At 43.2% G+C, this 20298-nt stretch overlaps 1 protein-coding gene and 1 long non-coding RNA gene across 4 annotated transcripts in view; one reads left to right on the forward strand and one right to left on the reverse strand.

Annotated features, from left to right (window-relative positions):
- The window catches only part of TSPAN18 (tetraspanin 18), a 115950-nt gene that overhangs the window by 94534 nt on the left and 1118 nt on the right, over nucleotides 1–20298 (reverse strand). The window lies entirely within an intron of this gene.
- The window catches only part of LOC139796635 (uncharacterized), a 521507-nt gene that overhangs the window by 60415 nt on the left and 440794 nt on the right, over nucleotides 1–20298 (forward strand). The window lies entirely within an intron of this gene.

Raw genomic sequence — 20298 nt, forward strand, 5'->3', positions numbered from 1 at the left:
GGTGGTTTCTAAGAGATGATGGGAATGGGACAATTTCCAACCTGAAAGCTTTTAGCAGCCAATAACAGGAGATTTCAGCTCTGGCTTGGAAAAACCCCAGGATTCATAACCAAACCACAAGGGCACAGAAGCACCTGGGACCATGAGCCCATGATGCTGCCAGTCACCAGGATGCTGTCACACACCACCAGTGCCAAACCTTTCAGATGCTAACTGCAAAAAGCACATGTCCATCACCTTGCTCACTTTGCCAAGATGTATTTTAGGGGTGGAATCCAAAGATTCAAGATTTCCTCTATCATTTCAGTCACCTCCTAGAGGTTCTGAGGCTCACCACCCCCAACCCGAGCTCCTGAGGATCAGCTCAGACCAGGATGAAGCCTTTCCACTGCCCCCCAAGAAAAAGGAAATTTTTGTTCCCCTCCAATTGCACTGACACAGTGCAAAGAAGCTTTTGTTCACAGATAATCCTTCCTATTGCACATGCAGAGGAACCAAAATGCCATCGTGGGTCCTTCCCAACATTGGTTTACACCAATTCCCTTTCAAACCCCATCCTGGCAGCCAAAATGGGCATGGACCAGGCTGCCAAATCCTCCTGAATGGTCCTTGGGGTAGATCAGGTCATTCAGTACCTCCTGGCATTCCATGGGAAGGCTGGGATCCTGGAGAAGAGGGAACTAAAGATGAGAACAGATTGCTGTTTGCCCTGCTGTCAAATGGGACAACTTTAAAAAAAGTTCTCACAGATATCTGGAAAACCATCAGTAATGTTTCCTGTGTTTAAAGCAGAAGAATTCACTGCAGATGAAAGGAAACTTTCAAGAAACACATTCCCAAGAGAACACAAAATGTCTTTGGCACCAATGCCTCTTAAAGGCAAGAGGACCTCCCTACTGGCAAGGCAGGCTGGAAAATCCTTTTTTTTTGTTTTAAATAGGTACAAGAATGGCTGAAAATCTCTATCAATCCTTAACTCAGAAGCCTGAACTCCCTAAACCAAAAATGTCACAAGATTTAGTGACAATATTCTCTAGTTGGAGGCACAACATCATCTTTCTTCTCCTTGGAACAGGCTACTGCCTGTTGCTTGAGGGCACTCAAGTGGAAATCCAAGTAAAGCTGTGGTACCCTGGACTGGGAGAAGGATGGACATCATCGGAGCTGTGGTAGGGATCTCACATCCCTTCCAGCTGATGGGAGAGAAATTAATTGAGAAATGATGCTGAATTGCACACACCTCCCCTTTGCTAGGGGCTAAGACCACACACCTGGGCAGCAACCACAGCTCAGCCTGGAGCTGGGAATTTGATGAGTGCCTGGGACTGGAACACTGCAGACTGGTGCAGATTTACCCTTTTTGAGTAATTTCAAGCCAACATCTGAACCCAACACTTCTCCTTTCCCAGAGGGTGTCCTACACACTGTGCTGCTGCATATCCTGGGGCAAGGTGTCTTTAGTCTTGTAAATAGGAAAATACAAAGCTTCCTGGGGGAAATAATTACTGCTGCAATGAAACCTGGAATATCTCAGGGCATAACAACTCCAATATGCCAAATCTTTTTTTTTTTTTTTTTTTTTTTTTTTCCTCTGATAGGAGAGCACAGACAGGACCTGTCTGAGAAAATTGAGAACTTTTCCTCTTTACTGTCCGGGGTTGGCTCTGCCACAACCCTTCTCACCCCAAAAACACAAACTAGGGCAAGCAAATGGAATGGCAACTTGCAAGTTTTAAACTGTGGTTTTGGACAATCAGCTTTTCATATGATTCCTTTTTTTCATTCAGTCAACAGAATGTAAAATTAGGGCTTTAGGAAAAAAAAAGAAGAAGAAAAAAAAAGGGAAAAAAGAAGAAGAAAAAAAAAGGGAAAAAAGAAGAAGAAAAAAAAGAAAAAAAAAAGAAGAAGAAAAAAAAGAAAAAAAAAGAAGGAAAAAAAAGAGAAAAAGAAAAGAAAGAACAGGAAGAAAGAACAGGAAGAAAGAACAGGAAGAAAGAACAGGAAGAAAGAACAGGAAGAAAGAACAGGAAGAAAGAACAGGAAGAAAGAACAGGAAAAAAGAACAGGAAAAAAGAACAGGAAAAAAGAACAGGAAAAAAGAACAGGAAGAAAGAACAGGAAAAAAGAACAGGAAGAAAGAACAGGAAGAAAGAACAGGAAGAAAGAACAGGAAGAAAGAACAGGAAGAAAGAACAGGAAGAAAGAACAGGAAGAAAGAACAGGAAAAAAGAACAGGAAAAAAGAACAGGAAAAAAGAACAGGAAGAAAGAACAGGAAAAAAGAACAGGAAGAAAGAACAGGAAGAAAGAACAGGAAGAAAGAACAGGAAGAAAGAACAGGAAGAAAGAACAGGAAGAAAGAACAGGAAAAAAGAACAGGAAAAAAGAACAGGAAGAAAGAACAGGAAGAAAGAACAGGAAGAAAGAACAGGAAGAAAGAACAGGAAGAAAGAACAGGAAGAAAGAACAGGAAAAAAGAACAGGAAAAAAGAACAGGAAAAAAGAACAGGAAAAAAGAACAGGAAAAAAGATCTTCCTATTCTATTCTGCACAAGAATTATTCTCCCAAGTCACCCCTAAACAAAGCAAAACCCTTCCAATTTAACACCCTTCCCAGCCCATCCCTAGCAACCTGCTGCACAGGCTCCTCCAAAAAGCCCCACTCTGCCTGGCATCTTTCTTCACAACTACTGGAGGATTTTTTGTGTGTATTTATCATTTAATCCATGGAGATGAACTGCATCCATCCTTCATCACAAAATGAGGCTGATAAAACATATCCACCAATTCCTCTAAATCCTCCTTTGCCCACTGCCAGTCCCCATGTTGTGGGGTGTGCTGGCAGAATGTGGTCCAGACTCCTTTCTCTTTATATACACAGAAAACCAACAGAAACTGCAAAGTTTGAGACTTTTGTCTGCAAAACAACCAGTGGCACACTAAACAACCTCTTCATGCATGCAAGCTGAAATTTTCAAGATTCAGCAAAATACACTTCAAGTGCAAGAGAACAAGGAACTCTTAAAATGGGAAAGGGGAATTAGATTTCTTTTCCAGAAATGACAAACACTTTAGGGGAGTCATTTTTTTTACTTAAGGTCTGGTTTACAAGATCTAAAGCCAGCTACTGAGAAATTTAGGAATCAGAGAGAGAAGAGTCCATGAAAAATAAGACATGGAAAACAAACAGATTGTAACTGTCCATGCTGGGAAAAATCCAAAGGGTTAGGGGAGAAGAGGAGGGGGGAATTAATTATTCCTTTTTCCAAATATATAAATACACACACACACCATCTCAAAAAAATATAAAATTGCTAAAAATCATGGTCAACCTACACACTAGATGTCACAAATCTCCCAGTGCTTAAGTGCACCAGCCAGACCTTCATATAATTGAGAAAAACCCAAGTTAAAACAGCTTCCCCTAAAGTTGATTTCCCCAGTGTCCTATCCAATCTAGCTTAGGATGCTCCAAGCAAAGCAATTCCTCATGGAATGGGAAAGGAAAAGCCTATCCCAGCCTCTCACAGCTACCCAATCCCTCCAGCTGATGTCCTCCTGTACCAACCCTAAATAATTCCCTGCAGAAATCTTGTTTAATGCTCCTTGCTCCTGCCCCTAGGTGTTGGCAACCAGAATGGAAAACACTGAAGCTTTCAAGATAGAAAACAAGCTGGCAGCAAATGTTTAACAGTAAATATGCCTTAAAGAAAAAAAGCAAACAAACCCATAGAGGATTCATTGAAACCTGAAAGCCACAACCTTAATGGCAAAGATAACCCTGATTCAGGCTCTCTTGGGGGCTGGAATTGCTTGGCTAGTCCTGATGAAAAAGATAAGTGCTGACAGACCCATTGCTAGAAGATATTCCAAAGGCAGCTAAAGGAATAACTGAGTCTCCGGGGTTTAATAACACTCCCAGTTTGGGTTATTTATATCACCAGTTCTCCAAGTATTTACCTGGCTCCCAAGCACAGCATGGACAGAACCTCTGTAGAGCTGCACGAGACACTTCTAACATGGAAACAGCTCAGCCAAAACCCTAAAGAAATGGGACATGAGTTCCTCCCAGATACAAACAGCATCCCCAGAGAAGGATCCTTCCTCTGCTTGCCTCCAGAGAAGACCTAACCAGCCCAGCAGCATCAGTTTTTGTCCCAAAAACCAGCTGAGGAAACACCAGCTCCTGGCTCACCCCAGGAAGGGGCTGCAGGATTCATCCAGCCACAGCAAGTGGTTCCAACTTTTTATATTTTTTTTTATGATTTTTTTTTAACAGGTTGGCTCAACTGAGCTTACAGAATTGGTCTGTCCAAATAATTAATGCATCCTTCTTCCTTATCACTAAAGTTGTGGCTACCAGGTGAAAAGCTCCTTAATTTCTGGCTGGACTGTCCTCTTGCTGTTGAATAACATCATCCTCTCCTCCCTCCCAAGAGCTCCATCTGGTGAAAGGGTTAAAAAAAGGCAGCAGAACCATTAGCATTTTGATAGCTTTCCACACAGAGAGCAAAAAGGCTTTAAAATTCATTGCACTGAGATAAATTCTTCAAGCCCAGCTTCTCCTCCTCATCTTGAGCCAACCAACTGGTTTTCCTCCCCTTAATACCTTCAGAGACAGCTCCAAGGAGTTGCCAAGGCTCAAAGACTCAGAGATGCTCAAGAAAAGTCCTGAAGTTTCAAGAGAAGCCACGAAAAGTGTAAAGAAAAAACTACAGGGGCAACATCTTGGGTACTTCAACCACCCAAAAGGTTCTGGCTTTCTGTGCATCACAGCTCACAGCAGAGTCACACTTTTCCTTCCCAAATGCTGAGCACACAGAGCTCCCACTAATATTAGCTGCCACAGAAGGTGCTCAGCATCTCTGAGGGATGAACAAATTAAAAACCTTGACCCTGATTCAACACAAGCTCAGAGACTTGAGCTCTCACCCAAGGAGCCAGGCTGAACTTTTGAACACTATTCCAATCCCAAGAGGAAAGCTCTGATTTTTTTTTTTTTTTTTTTTTTGGAACTCCACAATTGGCACGGATGCTCAGCAGCCCCACACCTGTACCTGGGAAGTCTGGGTTGGGTTTATTTACAATTTTTTTTCCCAGCCTTTTTAACAACTCCAAAGCAAATCACTTTCTCAAGGAAGCATCCAGGAGAGCCTCAGGGCAGAGAAAGCAGAAATTTCCCTCCCTGGCTTGAGCTGAAATTGCCACAGTGAGAACAGGGAAAGGCTTCAGGACCACCCCACTCCTCAGATACCACTAAATGGTAGGGAACTACCACTACTACTACCACTACTACTACTACTACTCAGATACCACTAAATGTTTAAGAACCTAAGGAATTCCTAACTTCTTAAGGATTATTAGACCTGGTTATATCCTCTCCACTAATACAGCTGTAGGGGTTTGGGTTTTTTTTTTTTCTTTTTTTGGGGGGGAACAGTCTGAAAAAAAGTCTGTTCAAAAAGAAAATGGTTTTTACAAAGCTGTGCAGACTCCAAATAAAGTGTGACAGGCCAAAAGTTGGCACTCAAAAGAAAGCAAGAGTGAGGGCACTGCAGGATGATGGCAAAAAAAAGGAGGCTCAGACCCCAGGGCTGTGATCTGCTGTCTCCCACACTTTACTGCATATCCCAAACCATAAAATACTGACCAGTTATGCCCTCCAAGTCCTCGCAAAACCTCAGAAAATCTTTTTTTCTTGATTGCAAACAACTTAACTAAACAACCCTTCTCAGTCCTTGCCCCCCCCTCAAAATAAAATCAAACCAACCCACAAAGAGAGATTCATTTCAGAAAGGGGTTTCTACCCAGATTTAGAAAATACACAATTAACACCATAAAATCTTCCTATATTTTGGTAAGTATCCCCTCCCCATTTTTACACCTATGATATCTTTCCTAAAAGCAAAATTTGGATAGGTACTATGAAGGAAGAAAGAGTGACTCTGGCTCTTAAAACCAAGATCTCTTATTTTCTAGTGTTATAAACAGGATTCTCTGCCACCACCACCCTCACAAAAAAAGAAAAAAAAAAATTACTACTAAGACACAATACATTTGCAGCAGGGAAATGTTCAGATAAGGGAAACTGGATAAACAAGCGATGGGCAAACACCAGGACCCAAACCAGAGAAGCCACATCAGCCAGAAAGATGCTGAGCAACTGATTGGGCTCATGGATACTTCAGCTGCCTGCCCAAGCTGTTCACTCCAGTGTGCTGGGATGCTTCATTATCCCCCAGTAAGCCTCCCAGTTCTGTCTGGGAGTGCACACACAATAAGGAATGCTTTGAGCCATGGGAATCCTCTCCCAAACGCATTTACACTTACTGGAAGAGTGACAATTACCTTATCAGCAGTTCCAGCAACTGCATCTCTTCTACCACCTCCTTGCTAAAACACAGAGTGTCTGGACAAATCCTCACTTTCCTTGGCAAAATTCATGGCAAAATGAAAAGATCAGGGATGGCAGCAGAGGAAAGGAGAGGGAAGTAACTCCCTGTGCACAAGATTTGATGTCTCCAGTGCTGGATGGGCAGACTTAGCCCTTCTTACATTTAATCATATTCCATTTAAAAATCAATGCTTGGGCACACTCCATAGTGGAGCACTTCCAAAAGAATCCAAGATTCCAGCTTCATATTACAGGAGAAGGAAGTGTCAAGTCTTGTGCACAGGGTGCTGGATGGGCAGACTTAGCCCTTCTTACATTTAATCATAATATATTATAAAAAATCAATGCTTGGGCACACTCCATAGTGTGGCACTTCCTGAAGAATCCAAGCTTCCAGCTTCACATCACAGATGTGCACTACAGATGCAAGGGCAGCAGATCCACTCCATGGATGGAGCAGATCCAGCTCCTTTTGGGCTCCTTCAGCTCCTTCAGCTTTTTATGACAAGTCCTTGATGGACAGGGCCACAGGAACACAGCTCCAGCCACAGAAAGGACTTGGCAAACAAGCCCCAGAGGATGTTCTGGCAAACCCTCTACAACATCATCCTAGTGTCTGTCAGCAGGACAAATTTGCAAACCCTACATGGAAGTTCTCAACTTCCTGGAATTTTTTTCATGCTAAACTGACTTTTTTTTTTTTCCCAGTTCTCCATCCCTGATTCAGAGGAAAAGGGTGAAGTCTTCAATCAATAACTTGGTTTTCTTGATAATTTAAGGATGCTCAACAAAGGTGCAGAACATGGGTGTAAAATGGATGCAAAGAAGTCTCATCATTCACGAACTGTAAGATGGAAGCTGAATGTTGCAGGAAAACATTCCGGCCCTTGAAAAGGTCCCATATTATTCCGAAATGTCACTTACCATTAACAGCACAGCCTAAGCCTCTGAAGAAGAGCAGCAGCTTCCCTTCCTTCTCCTGGGGATCTACAGAACCAATCAGCCTCCTAGAAGTTCCTTTAGAGGTTCCTTTGATGACTTTATCCAGAAGAAGAAAGAGGCAGAAATCTGCTGATATTTCAGTCAAAGATAGAACATTCAGACTTGATTGATTTCAGAGCAATATTTTCTTCTCTTAGATCAATTTTATGTGGGGAAAAAAAAATAGAGACGACTGTCATCTAATATTTGAGAAGAAGTATTGCCCACTTAGCACCAAAAGAAAGGCTCTGGGTGTTTTCCTTTGTTCTTTTAAACACACATAGGAACACACACACAGGGGAGATCATCCCAAATCCAGGAGTGCTTTGACATTACATGAATTCCAGAGTTAAATGTCCTTTGGGTTCCTTTGTGTGCTGCAACCCCAGGCACCTCCATGGAGATCCTGGTTCTGCCTCCCACTACTTCACATTTCCATGTGCCAGGAACACACCTAATGCCTCTGACTTGGACTTGAAGGAGGGGTAAAACCAAAAAGGCAAGTTCAGACTCCTCACGTACCACAGGATGAGCAAAAGGCCTCTTAAAAGAGGGGAGCAGAGACCACCTGAGGATGCGCAGCCCCAGAACAGGAAACTCCTATTATTGAAAACTCAAATACACAGCAAGGGCCCAGAATGTTTTGCCTTCAAGGGGAATATTTTGTCTTTGCACAGCCTTTTTTGACCTTTTTTAAAAAGAGGAGGAGCAACACCCAAAGGAAAAGCGAGCGCCTTGGTTTTGCAATCCCATTAGGAACAGAGGAAGCCTCTGGAAGCTCCCTCTTGGGTAGCCAAGCAGCACAAGGGATTCAGGTGGTTGGAATAACCAGGTCCAGGGGTTCCAATAATGCAGAGAGCACCCACAGGGCCCAAATACCTCAGCTCAGCTCATATCCCCTCCTCCTTCCTTCCCGTTACCTCCTCACTCTCCACAGAAAATTAGGAGAGGACCACTCTTTTAAGAGAGTGGAAGGGACCACTTTCCTCTCCATTAAAATAGAGAAAAACTGGAAGAAAGGCCCATTACTGAAGCTATGTGCTAGCCCTGAGCTTCCTGCAATCAAACCAGCAGGAGAGTTTTCCATTGTGTTCCAACAAGTGCCTATCTTGCCCTGAGCATTATTTTTCATACCCTGGCCAACACCAATGACCCAGACACAAACATCTCAGCAGTGCTCAGCTATATTTTTCTTGGCTGCTTAAGCTGCTTTTCTAATCATATTCCTCAGAGAAAGCAGGGCTTTGGGAGCTATTATAGCCTTGCACAGCCTTGACTCTTGCCAAAAATTTGCTGCAGTGCCTCAGGGTCAGTCACTCCCCTCCTGTGACTGATGTGCTGAGTCTTCTGCCAAGGTCTCCAAAGATTCTTCATTCCCCTCTCTGGAGAACACATCCAGGGAAGCCACAATGGAGAACACAATCCAGGGGTGCAGAATGAGCAAGGAAGGGCAATGAGGCCATTGAGGGGGACACAGCTGGATGGGAACTTTCTTATGTCACCACCTTCCTCCAGACTGAGAGGTTTTGACTTCACACAGGGTTTGGAATCCACCTTGGAATCCTTCATGCAAAAAACCCACACGATCTGCAGCAGTCCTGTGGTTAGGAGATGCTTCCAGGACCCTGGTTTGGATTTGTGACAGCTTAGGTGAAAAAACCCCAAACCCCTTGGCTCCTCACTGGCATCTCCATTTTGACTAAGAAATTCCACCCTGAATACAAGAAATTCACCCAAGGAGCCCTGAGTGGAGACCAGCCCTTTCCCACAAAGCAGGATGGGTTTCAATAAACCAGCATTTTTCTGCAAGCAAGTAATTTCCTTGAAAAACTCCCAACCAGTCTGAGCCTCGGATAGTAACTGGTGTGGTTCCTGCTGGAGACATAAACCTGGGAGCAACCCATCCATAGAGGTTCTGCTCCCTTCCCTGAAGTATTGGGCAGCCAACATTGGGTAGAAGAAAAAAAAAAAAACCAAGGATACCCGATGTTTGCCCTGACACCTCAGGATTCTCTCTTCTTCTGCTAAACTAGATGCTGGTGTCCTTAACAGAGGAAAGGAGGTGAGGTGGGAAAACCTCATACCCTCCATCCCTGTTTACTGGATTCATGCCTTAGTCTGGGTGATTTGAGACACTTAAAGTGGTGCTGATGTCCCAGAAGGTGCCTGAATGGTAGAAGTTTGGAGCCTAGCCATTATAGTTCATGGACAACTTTATACAGAGATACAGAGAGCATCTTCCTCCTTCTATAGCTCTAGGGAAAGAGGTAAAGCTGTCTGCAGGAGGAATAAAATAAAATAAAAAAAAACCAACAGTAATATCACAGATGAACCTCAGTTGAGCTTGCTGCTTTGAGACACTTCTTATAAATTGGCTTGAAAAGCACCTTGAAATGCAAGGTGCTTTAAACCCTTATGCATGCCTTAAACCACGCTCTCCAGAAAAAAAAAAAAAAAAAAAAAAAAAAGCTTTCCCCCTTCTAAACAGAAGGTTTGATGTGCAATAATCCAGGATTATCCCATCTGGGTCAGTGACACTGTGGAAAACTGTGTAAGAAGGGTAATTGAGAGAAATAGCTCTGATGCCACGCTACATTTTGTGTCTTCTTTTCTTTTATTGCTAGGAATATTTCAATGGAAACAACATCTCTGTGCCTTGGAGAGTCCCTGCTCCTGCTTCCAATTCCCCACCTGGAGCTCTAATCCTCCGCTTGTCACATTCCCAGCCACTGCTGCAGATGTTATTACAGCTACAACCTGCAGCTTAAAGCAACTTTTAATAAGGGATAAGCAGCAGGAAAAGGTGAGCTCCAGTAGCAAAGAACCTGATGGTTCAAAGAGCCCTATTATTAATATTTATTATTTTTAAGCCTTCGTTGAGCGCTGGGAGAGAAAAGAAAGCAGGAACCAAGTTTCTAGAAGGCAACAGGAGAGCATAAAGAATTATTACAGTGCCTGGGGAGGAGGGGAGCCAAAGGAAAAGTAGGAAGAGCAAGGGAAAAGAAGTCACACCTCTTATCAACAAAATGTTCCTAAGAGTAAAAAGTATGAAGGGAATTAAAGAATTCCTCAGTGTCTAATCAGAAATGTTCCCCATAAGAGATCTTCTGAGCATCAACACAAAGCTTTGGTATATCTTAAAAGACTGAATCTTTAAGCATAAAAAGTAAGGTTTGGGGGGTGGGGGAGGGGAAGTGACTGGAAAAACAAGAAAAGGAAATATAACTATATCACCCTGTGGCATGAGGGGGGAAAGAAACACAGCCTTGGACAGGTTATTTACAGAGCTGCAAGGAAATCCATTTATACTTTGTGTAAAACACAAGAATGAGGCATAATTCTCCCTCAGGTCCTCCCTCGTAGGCAAATTCTTGTTCTTTCCCACCAACCTTTTTGGCCCAGGAGGACTCCCAGTTGGTACTTCCCTAAAAAAGTACCAAAAGTACTTCCTTAAAAAAAGATGCAAGCCTGGGGCTTCCACCTTTCTAAACATTCCCATTTCCCAAAAGCAACCCAGGACACTTCACAGTTCCAGGACACTTCCCTGAGCTACCCAGGGTGTCCATCACACCCATGTTCTGCCTGTGAAAATTATTTTTTTTTCTGCATATGAAAATGATTTTCACATCTGGTGAAAAAGATGCTCAGAAGAGCACCAGAACTTTCCCAGCACCCCAACCTCGTTGCCTTTGTACTTCCCTGTTCAGAGCAATAAAACTGGTGACAGAATTTGGGAGTCAGAGTCCAACCCCCCCCCAGTGCCCATTGCTCCCCAAGGCCAATGCAGAGCTTCCAAGCTGTTCCCAAAGAGCATCACATCCCAGAAATACTACAAGAAATCCACTGGAAACCTGGAACTATCTGCAGCAGCATTAACAAAATTAGTATTTTTTTAAAATCAAGACTGACTCGTCCTTACCAAGCCCTACCGTGAACCTTTCAGCAGAGTGAAGAGGGAAGACAAAATAAAATAAAATAAAATAAAAAAAATCAAACAAATATAAAATAAAAAATAAAAGTAAAATAAAATAAAGAAAAATAAAGAAAAATAAAGAAAAATAAAGAAAAATAAAGAAAAATAAAGAAAAATAAAGAAAAATAAAGAAAAATAAAGAAAAATAAAGAAAAATAAAGAAAAATAAAGAAAAATAAAGAAAAATAAAGAAAAATAAAGAAAAATAAAGAAAAATAAAGAAAAATAAAGAAAAATAAAGAAAAATAAAGAAAAATAAAGAAAAATAAAGAAAAATAAAGAAAAATAAAGAAAAATAAAGAAAAATAAAGAAAAATATAAATCAAAAACAAAAAACAAAATTAAAATAAAAAATAAAATAAGAAATAAAATAAATAAATAAATAAAAATTAAAAAATAAAATAAAAATAAAATAAAAATAATAAAGTAAAAAATAAAATAAATAAAATAAAATAAAACAAAATAAATAAATAAATGAAATAAATTAAATAAATGAAAGTAAAAAATAAAATAAAAATAAAATAAAAAAATAAAAAATAAAATAAAAAAATAAAAAAAATAAAAAATAAAAAATAAAAAATAAAAAATAAAAAATAAAAAATAAAAAATAAAAAATAAAAAATAAAAAATAAAAAATAAAAAATAAAAAATAAAAAATAAAAAATAAAAAATAAAAAATAAAAAATAAAAAATAAAAAATAAAAAATAAAAAATAAAAAATAAAAAATAAAAAATAAAAAATAAAAAATAAAAACTAAAAAATAAAAACTAAAAAATAAAATAAAAAAAATAAAAATAAAAAATAAAAAATAAAAAAATAAAAAATAAAAATAAAATAAAAATACAATAAAAATAAAATAAAAATAAAATAAAAATAAAATAAAAAATATAAAAAATAAAAATAAAATAAAAAAAAAAAAAAAATAAAAATAAAAATAAAAATAAAAATAAAAATAAAAATAAAAATAAAAAAGACAAAACTAAAAACAAAACCAACAACCCAAAGAAGCCCTTTTAGTCCAGCCAGTCTCTAGAAAGCTCTTCTTTCTGAATCTCAGACTGTTGCTCCCAACTGATGCTTCCCTTAGCGTTTAAAATACAAGAATGAGTTTTTGATTGGCAAAGCATCACTGTAACCTGAAATCCTTCTCTGTTTGGAAGGTTTTTTTTTCAAGCCTGTGCACACAGAGCCATTCATCACCCCAGCAAGGTACTACAGTGCCAGTTTTCAGGCTGCCAAAGCCAAACAGAGGTCAAAAAGAGATCTCTTGGTGCTTCCAGCATTGTGCCTCAAGCATTTCCAGAGCGAGCTCTCAGGTTTTCCTGCACGTTATTCTGAAAAACAGCTTTGTGCAAGTCCAGAAGAGCCCTGTTAAATGTCTGTGCTTCATCAGAATCGAAAGCTTTGCTGAACACAAAACAAGAACCACATCCTGAGCAGCTCCGGGCATCCCCTCTGACACTCACAGCAACACGGAGCAGCAAGCAGCTCAAAAATACATTAGATCCAAAGCCAACTCCTCTTAAAAACCAATTATTGTAAGCAAGAATTACATCAAAAGGCATCCTGCTTTCAACCAGCTGCAGGGCAGGTCCTGTCTGACCAACCTGAGCTCCTTTCATGATCCGGTGACCTTACTGGATGAGGGGAAGGCTGTGGATGTGGTCTACCTGGACTTCAGCAAGGCCTTTGACACCATCTCCCACAGGATTCTCCTGAAAAAGCTGTCAGCCCACAGCTTGGACAGGGGCATCTGTGCTGGGTTAGGAACTGGCTGGAGGGCCGGGCCCAGAGAGTGGTGCTGAACGGGGCTGCATCAAAATGGCAGCTGTGGTGTCCCCCAGGGATCAGTGTTGGGCCCAGTGCTGTTTAATATCTTTAGTGATGATTTAGATGAGGGGATTGAGTCCATCAGCAGCAAATTTGCAGATGACACTAAGCTGGGGGAAAGTGTGGATCAGCTGGAAGGCAGGAGGGCTCTGCAGAGGGACCTGAACAGACTGGAGAGTTGGGCTGATCCCAACGGGATGAGGTCCAACACGGCCAAGTGCCGGGTCCTGCACTTTGGCCACAACAACCCCATGGGGAGCTCCAGGCTGGGCACAGAGTGGTTGGAGAGCAGCCAGACAGAGAGGGACCTGGGAGTCTGGATTGACAGGAAGCTGAACATGAGCCAGCAGTGTGCCCAGGTGGCCAAGAAGGCCAATGGCATCCTGGGCTGGCTCAGGAAGAGCGTGGCCAGCAGGTCCAGGGAAGGGATTCTGCCCCTGTGCTCAGCCCTGGGGAGGCCACAGCTTGAGTCCTGTGTCCAGTTCTGGGCCCCTCAGCTCAGGAAGGAGATTGAGGTGCTGGAGCAGGTCCAGAGAAGAGCAAGGAGGCTGTGAAGGGATCCAGCACAAGTCCTGTGAGGAAGGGCTGAGGGAGCTGGGGGTGTTGAGGCTGGAGAAGAGGAGGCTCAGGGGAGACCTCATCACTCTCTCCAACTCCCTGAAAGGAGGTTGGAGCCAGGGGGGGGTTGGGCTCTTTTCCCAGGCAACTCTCAGCAAGACAAGGGGGCACAAGAGGTCTCAAGTTGTGCCAGGGGAGGTTTAGGTTGGACATTAGAAAGAATTTCTTTCTGGAAAGGGTGATCAGACATTGGAATGGGCTGCCCAGGGAAGGGGTGGATTCTCCATCCCTGGAGACATTTCAAAAGAGCCTGGATGTGGCACTCATTGCCATGGGCTGGGAACCATGGGGGGAGTGGATCAAGGGTTGGACTTGATGATCTCTGAGGTCCCTTCCAACCCAGCCAATTCTATGATTCTATGATCAACGAGGGTGATGACAGTGACAGCCATTCCATAAGCCACTGAGTTTCCATGCCACTCTCTCACAGAGTTTATAAAAGTTCATCTGAAAGGCATACAGAGGTCCCAGGGACTTCCATGAGAAGCAAGTGCTCAGCAGACCTGAGGAACCAGCCCAGGACAGGCATCAGCTTCCTCTGCACAAGGTGATCTGGTCTTCTTAACTCCCCTAGAAAATGGGATGAGCCATCAAGGAAGCCAAGAGCAGCCCCTGGCACTGCTTTCTCAGCATCGTGTGTTCCATTTCAGGTCCAGGTCTCAAGAAAAGGCAAATTGCCAGTCAGCTCATTTAGTCCATTTCTCCCCAAGAAGTGGAGACACCAGCATTTAGTGCAACCTTTATTGCTTTAAAACTCCCTCCTAACAGGCTGTCACACACCAAGTCTCTAGAAGGAGTAAATACAGTAACTGTTTCCATAATAATGCTAAAAATACCCCAAGAGATGAAATCCAACAGATGAAACAGGGTCAGGAATACGTATGTCTAGCAACAAGACCAAAAGAACCCTTCTTCACACTGGGCACTGGGCCACAAAAAAAAAAAGCTGCTGGCATCACAGCTTCAGTACTGAGCCTCCTCCTAAGCAGCAGAAAGAAGTCACTCCTGGAAACTGGGGACACAATTGGAAATTGGGGACATTCTACACAACCTGAGCTGCAGCCAAGGCCCCTGAGCCCCTGCCAGGCTGTGCCACTGATCCAGAGTCAACAAATCACCGTGTGCTCCCAGACCCCATTTCACTCATCTCTCTTGTTGGTTTTCCAGCCATCTGGGATGGTATAAAGTCATCATATAAAAGATTTAAATCATAGAATCTTTCAGGTTGGAAAAGACCCTTGGGATCAGAATCCAACCATCATTCCTACTCTACACATCCCTAAGCCACATCCCCCAACACCACATCTAAATAACCCTTAAACACATGCAGGGATGGTGACTCCACCACCTCCCTGGGCAGCCTATTCCAGTGTCTGACCACTCTGTCTGTGAATTTTTTCTTCCTAATGTCCAGTCTAAACCTACCCTGTTGCAGCTGAAGCCTCTTGTGCCTCCATCCCAGAAAACCAATGAAGGGCAGCACCTCCAGCACAGCTCCACTGCCCTGGAAAAGCAGTTGCTGCTTCCAAACTTTGGGAAACGGGCAATCCTTCAAGCCCCTTCCTGGAGAACAGAAGGTGGGAGATGTGCAGAGGTGAATCCCAGCTGAGGGCGTTTTGCAAGAGTGAAAAAAAATCTTGATATCTGATCTGTGCAAAAAAAAAAAAAAAAAATTCAACAAGAAGATTCTGACAAACTGGTTTAGCATCTGGTGGTGGTAACAGCAAGAAGACCGTTGCACTGCCTTCCTATGGCCACTTCTTTCAGCAGGCTCAGCCAATTTATACTAAATTAGCCCAATAATTTAATAAATTAGCCCAAGACAGAAACTAGAAACAGCAAAGCAGCTGCTAAGTGCTCCCCAGCAAGAGTTTGGTGGGGGAAAAGGGAGAAAAAAGTCCCATCAGCTATTTGATGGGTACTGAATTCCATCCTTTGGAAGAAAAGGGGGAGGGTAACTCATCCCTGGAAACTCAAAACTGCTAAAAAGCAGCAAAAGAAGGGAAGAAAGGAGAGGAATTCTGAACTGGGCAGTTACAGGCAAGGGTATGGGCAAATGCAACTCTGCTGTCATCTCAGGAACAAATGAGAGAGCAGTGACTATCAAAAAGCAAAGCTTTAGACATCTGGATAATCTCCTCATAGGAAATACAATTAAAGTCCAGCAGGCATCCCAGGGCTGAGAAATGGTGGGAAGGGAGGCAACAGACAACACAAAAATTTAAAAGAAGTTTAAGGAGGAATAAGGATCACAAGGAAGAATGGAATAGCCTTGACTGATTTTTCTGTACAACCTTTTGCCTTCATTTGCTGCCTCAAATTGATTCATGGTTAATTCCAAGGAAAAAAAAATAACTAAAGAACTCCTAAAACATAGACTGAAAGGGAATGAGCAATTCCAGCTCCTGAGCAGCTCCTTCCCAAGAATCTTGGGGAAGAGCTACAAAGGCTTTGAGCTTTCATGACAACAGACTGCTTGTTTTTTAAGTCACTATTTTAAAGTGACAGCCAAAGACCACTGCTTTCCAAAGCAAGTTATTCCCAGCCCTCATTGTGCTACTGGTGGCTTTTTTTTCTCAGAAACCAGCAGGGAAAACAGATAAAAAAATCTTTCCCTCAATTTTCTTGATAAATCAGTTTACGTTTTAAAACCAACCAACCAAATTTATACCAACCTGAGTTAAAAACTCTGGAAAAATCAAAAGTAGGGTTTATTTTGCAGCAGTACCCCCAGACAAGCACTGCCTCAAGATTAGCAGGGAGTAGAGATGTTCACCTGGTTTAATCTTAGCTCTCAAATAGACCTTGTACCCACTACCACCTCGTGCACTGACTCATCTTCAAGATGTCAAGAATGATGTAGTAGCTCACAAAGCTCTCCAAATACAACATGGGCCACCATCTGCCTATTTAGATACCTTAAGTCACAGTTTTTTTAGCATCTGAACTTCTCTTTTGAAGTCCTTCCTCCTCTCAGACCCACAGCCCCATAAATTCAGTAGCTTCTGTTCCCAGAGCAGTTGCATCTGTTTTCCTGCAGCCTGGTGAGAACAGACAGGGCTCGAGATAATTAAATAAAAACACAGGAACTGCATTATTTATTTTAAAGGAAAATGTGTCTTCTAGGAAGAAAGTCCTTTATTTGGGCAAATCTGTAAGCTGTTTATCATCTTAAACTCATTATCTGCCCATATGGCCTTAGCACTGTGGCTAAAAAAAAAAAATAACGGGCATGCACTAGCTGATGACATGTCATCTGCCCTTATGCCAGAAACCAGTATTTTTGCACTGACGTCAAATTAGGATCCTTGCCACAAGTCAAGGGCTACCATAAGGGTAGTCATAATATTTTAATTACCAAGAGATCTTACAGAAAGCAGCGGCAAAGCAAGGAAACCCATTCACAAAAATTCAGTCACTTTTTTTGCCTCCTCTGCTCCCATCTTTTTTTGGTTGGGGAGGTGGGGTGGGAAGAGAGCAACCTAACTTTGAAAAAAAACAAACAAAGCAACAACAAAACCCACACAACCAGCAAGAGAATGAGATGCTAAAGCCAAGAAAAAAAAACAACAAAAACCCCAAACATCAAAGCATGAGATGGCTCTGCTTCAACTGCCTACAGTGTTCAACCTGGGATAGATTAAAACAAGATAAAAGGTGCTAAAAGGAGGGAAAATACAACCCCAACAGCTGTGCAGGCCCTCTCTCTTTTACTTGCTGAGCCATAATGCTGAGGGAACACCAAGAGGGCAGCAAGCACATGGGATAGACCTGGTTTGGGAGAAATCCAAGTTTGTTCACCATCATTTGGGCAACTAGGGCAACTGGGCTGGTGAAGGGACTCGAGAACAGATCCTATGAGGAGAGGCTGAGGGAGCTGGGGCTGTTCAGGCTGGAGAAGAGGAGGCTCAGGGGAGACCTCATCACTCTCTCCAACTCCCTGAAAGGAGGTTGGAGCCAGGGGGGGGTTGGGCTCTTTTCCCAGGCAACTCTCAGCAAGACAAGAGGGCACAAGAGGTCTCAAGTTGTGCCAGGGGAGGTTTAGGTTGGACATGAGAAAGAATTTCTTTACAGAGAGGGTGCTCAGGCATTGGAATGGGCTGCCCAGGGAAGGGGTGGATTCTCCATCCCTGGAGATATTTCAAAAGAGCCTGGATGTGGCACTCAGTGCCATGGGCTGGGAACCACGGGGGGAGTGGATCAAGGGTTGGACTTGATGAGCTCTGAGGTCCCTTCCAACCCAGCCAATTCTATGATTCTGTGATTTGCTGTCGGGGAGCAGCTCCACAGGGTGAGGTGGTTTGAAGGCCTCCCCGTCAAGATACTGCAGCAGAGGAGGAGTTGGGTTTCTTGGTTCTGTGTGCCACAATTAACCAAAGGATGCAAAACCAAAGGTTTAGCAGGGGGCACTGGACCTGTCTGAAGCTGTCAACTTGGTTATGCCAAGAAGAAACAAATTCAAGTCACCAAACCAGCTGTTACTCATGTTTTATGAACTGCAGCGTTAGAGACACAGTTTCCTAGCTTTTAAAGCAGCCCCGCAGTGCTGCATGCATGGAATTATTCGAATTAAACACAGAGGCAGCTTGGCAGAGGACTTAAGGATAGCTCAGCATTTTCACAGGCACACTATGATTGCCGTTTCCCTTTTGCCCAGCCCCACCCCGAGCAGTATAATACACGTTCAAGCAGCCAAAAAAATGAGATCACTCCAGGAGAGAGAGTTTTTCATTGCCATCAGCTGAGGCGAGGATACAAACACTCGAGACCTCACTCCTCTTTTGTGGAAAAGAAAAAAAAAAAGAAAAAGAAAACCACGTTCAGCCTCATCTCCCTTTCCACTGGGGGAAATGAAGTTGCTGGGATCCGTTTTGAAGTTTGAAGTGAGCCCTGGAAACCGAAGCCTGGTCCGCTTCCCAGGGTGTCTTATCCTTACAGCCCGGAGGGAAACTGAAGGATTTCCCCGGAATTTACAAAGGAAATAGGAGACACTTGCCCCGGCAGCCAAAGCCACCCCGGAGTTCACTCTGCTCCCCCGTACCTGGGATGGAAAGGAGGGGCGGCCAGAGGGGCTCTGCTGATGCTGCAGCACCGGCACGGCACGAAAGCCCTCTCGTGGAAGCGGCCCGCATCACCCACACCAGCCCCTCACCCACCCTCCGCGCCCACCCCGTGCATCCCCCCCCTTCATCTCCTGGGACACCGACCCCGGGGGTCCCCTCCGCCTGCCCCTTTCCCAAGGATTAACCACGACCCGTGTCCCCCAGGTTTAAGGAAAACCCAGGAATTTGGGCAGCGAAGCCATTTTTGGGGAAAGGGCCTCTGCAGGAAAGGTGGGAGCACCTGGAGAGATTTTCTCCGGAATGGTCTCCGCAAAGTTGAGGTTCGTTCTTTCTTCTTCTCACCCCGCTGCTGTTAAAATTCACGGCAAGTTTTATTGCTTGGGATTTTAGTTTACTCGAACAAAAGCTGTGCCTCGGCCCCAACTAACACAGAAATATTAAATGCCTTCCAGGGAGGGTCAAACATCAGAATCACGAGGAGTATACATATACTTTAAGGAAAGCAGAAGATTAAAAAGTGCACCTGTACACGTTCGAATTTGAAAGACTTCCCCCAAGTTATGAAAAAGATAAAGAACACACCTATTTCCCCCCAAAACGTCTTATTTGCTCTCAGTTTGTATACTTTTGAACAACTGCCGCTCCTTAAAAATACAACAAACAAACAAAAAAGGCACCACTAAATACCAAAATAAGCATTTAACTGGCAGAAATCATCAAACACTTGGATACACCCACTTGGATTAAGACAGTTTTTTAAGTATTCCACACACTTTTTACCCACCCACTGGTAAGAAGTTGGAGTGAGCCTGTGCCCTCACAACTCAAGCCATCCTCAGCATCCTTCTGCCCAAGTATCTTTGGTAGCCAAATTCAGTGAAATACGTGCCTAGAGCCTATTAATGGTCTCCAGATTTTCTCCTACCATAGACACCAAACCCGATTTTACAAACTGCCGAGAAAAGTGCTACAGAAAAAAAAAAAAGAAATTACAATCCTCAGAAAACCACCCAAGCACAATGCATCTGCCGACGCCGCTGCAGCGAGTGAGCAGACATTTAAATACAAAAGTTTTGATGAAACTTTAAGTGCCCGAGTGTACAGTTTATAAAACCCCCGCATCTCCGCGGGGTGCTGCTTCGCTAACATGTTGCTGCAGCTATAAATCTCGGATTAGAAAGAAAGCTGGGACTGACCCAGCCTGGCGGGATTGCAGTTTGCCGACCGACAGAGCGTGCAAGAGAGAAAATTTCTAGCGGGATGGACAGCAGAAAACCACGGATAACTCACTCCCCCCCACCATCCTCACCCAAACTTCAGCGCCGGCAGCACACCACAAAACCTCTCCAGACTCCCCCCGGGCACTGCAGTAAGAGGGGCTCCCGGGGGTGTTGGGGGGGAAGGGGGGGGGGGGGGAGGGGGAGAAAAATTCCTAGCGG

Source organism: Heliangelus exortis, chromosome 5 (assembly GCF_036169615.1).
Source record: "Heliangelus exortis chromosome 5, bHelExo1.hap1, whole genome shotgun sequence".
In the NCBI taxonomy this organism is placed as follows: domain Eukaryota; kingdom Metazoa; phylum Chordata; class Aves; order Apodiformes; family Trochilidae; genus Heliangelus; species Heliangelus exortis.